Raw genomic sequence first — 2692 nt, 5'->3', positions numbered from 1 at the left:
ATTGATTGATATAATTGCAGTATAAGAAATTGCTAAGTCATTTTACTGATCAATACCTGTTATGATTTATGTGTTTAGAGTAACATTTGGATAATATCAAAGCTTATAGGGAACCTAGGAAACCATTTAACTAAAGGTTAAATAATAAAATGTATATTACTACAACGATATATATAAAATATAGTACATTTTATCTTTTAAGAGCTGGGGCCATAAGGGTGACAACTGCACATGGATTATGCCATTAATGTGTTCGCCACATGTCAAGACCCCCTGAATCGATAAAAGCTAACTTTAAAGTACATGGTTTAGCTGGTTAAACACTAGCTGGTTATAAACGAAGAAATACCTAATAATATAACATAGGAATAATCCAAGATAATCACGCAGTATACTTCCAACCCTACATTATACATAGCTTGAAATAATATAAACTTTGGCTTTCTTGAAAACCATATGTTTCGGTTCATTTCGACGATTGTAGGCCATTGCGCTAAAATTGCTACGGGCACAGCGTAAAATCAGGACACAGAACAAAATTATGTCTTATAGGATTTTAATACAATCGAATAACACATGAGAACTATTGGTATGAAAAACTAGGGAGTCTCAGGAAAATTATAGAAGAGGTTAGAATATATCATAATGATGAAATCCAATATAAATAAATCTTACTCATTTTATTTATAGATTTCCGTATAATAGAAAATAATATAATCCAATAATAGAAAATAAAAAAAGGTATGTTCATCAAAACAGAAGCTATAATAGTACCCATACATTTCTCATTTTTTATAGAATTATTATTTTTATACTCCATTTTTTTATGAATAAAATATATATCAATTTTGTTTGAATGTTTGTACCAGTGTGAAAGATATATTGTGAATTCTTGATAAAAGACATCGTGGACCATATAATCATCTTTACCTATGGTGAATATAACGTAGATATTCAACACATGTAAATACCAATACAGGTCTGTTGCCTTTTGTTCATAGACATCTTAGATCAAATAAAAAACAAGTATATTTCATTGATATAGCGAGAAGCTACCTTAAAGGAGTAAGGAAATACTCAGACATATCCATACAGACAACATATACACTTATATACACTACCGACGTAAATAATTACCCATTGACAGCCTCATTGAAAATAACTTTTAAAAAAAAATTACGTTTATATACGTTGGAATTTGGTTTGTACGTTACTCCCAATTCTGTCTATTAACACACAAGTATGTCCTTCAATTTCTTCAAACTATAAATAAAGTGTTTCCAGTTTCTCTTCTTTCTTTGGGCTATATCACTGTACCGATTTATCAGATAGCCCTCGTACTTATGCTCGTAATTAAGAATACTATTCAAGAATGTTATCTTTAAATTTTAAGCAAAAATTTTATTTGTTTATGTTAACTAAAGTTGGATTATTATATATTTAAATATTTAAATTAGTGATTTAGTGACTAATAAGTAACAAACAACCACTACGAAAAATATCTTAAGAGCAGAGTGCAAAATAAGTTACTAATGTAAATAAATATAAAATAAAATGTTTAATACGTCCATTAAATAATTATCTATTCATAAATTTAAATAATAGTTTTATTTTAGTAAATTTAAAATATGTAGCAATATTTTTGAATAATAAAACAAATCAATCATAAATTAATATTATATATTTTCTAGTGAGTTTTCTTACATTTTTTTGTATAAAATATTATATATTTTTCTCCATATATTCCAAACTATTATCGGAATATGTTGCATTATTTCTGTGAGTATCTTTTTTCAACAATTTATTAATAAAATTTAATTTGTGATAATTACTAGTATAATTAATATGAGGTGCTTCAACTCTGTGTTTATCTCCAGTTAATAGGTATTATGTATATATTTACTAGTTTCAAGTGCTCGTATTTCACTGAACAGAAGTAAAATAAATTTTATCGAATTGTTAACATATTTACTCATATTACAAAGCATTTCGAAAATTTCATTATCGCACTTCAGATTGTTTGTAATTGTTTAAACAAAATAATTAAATGCACACAGACGAGTGCATTTCAAGTCATTTTATACCGGCATTGTTCAGTAGATAATTTTAATGAATGTATTTAAATTATACTGAGTACCATTATTTAGATACATTAGAGAATACACATTATACATTCCACATTACTGCCTTTAATCACAGAATGTGATGACATTTTCGCAATGAAAAGCTATATTTCTGACTATTCTGACTACACTTAAAGCAAAAATCATAACTAATTGGGCGTGAAGTCATTAAATTATATACTGTAGTTAAACTATACTTAAACAGTAATGTAATATATATAAAGAGTGAATAAATAAGATCTATACAATTTTTATCTTCTCACATGACACCTATGTTAGGCATATTGCACCATCTTGTAAGAACTATATATTATCCAAGTCGGAATCACCACCTTGTTGAAACTACATATTATCCAAGTTTAAAATTTCTAACTCAAGCCAAACTAAAATTCAGAAATCATATTTATGTCTCACTCTCTACTCATGTTCGAATATATACGGTTCAATTAAATCTTCTGAAAACACTCGAACTTTTATTTTTTTTGCTTGTAAACATAATCAGTAAGTGGGTTTCTTCATACCAAATACTATAATTGTTTATGAAGCTATTTAACTCGAAGTGAGCGGTA

This window comes from Teleopsis dalmanni, chromosome 1, assembly GCF_002237135.1.
Source record: "Teleopsis dalmanni isolate 2A chromosome 1, ASM223713v2, whole genome shotgun sequence".
NCBI classification, from domain to species: domain Eukaryota; kingdom Metazoa; phylum Arthropoda; class Insecta; order Diptera; family Diopsidae; genus Teleopsis; species Teleopsis dalmanni.
The sequence above is the reverse complement of the archived record's forward strand: the minus strand, read 5'-3'. Positions refer to the sequence as shown.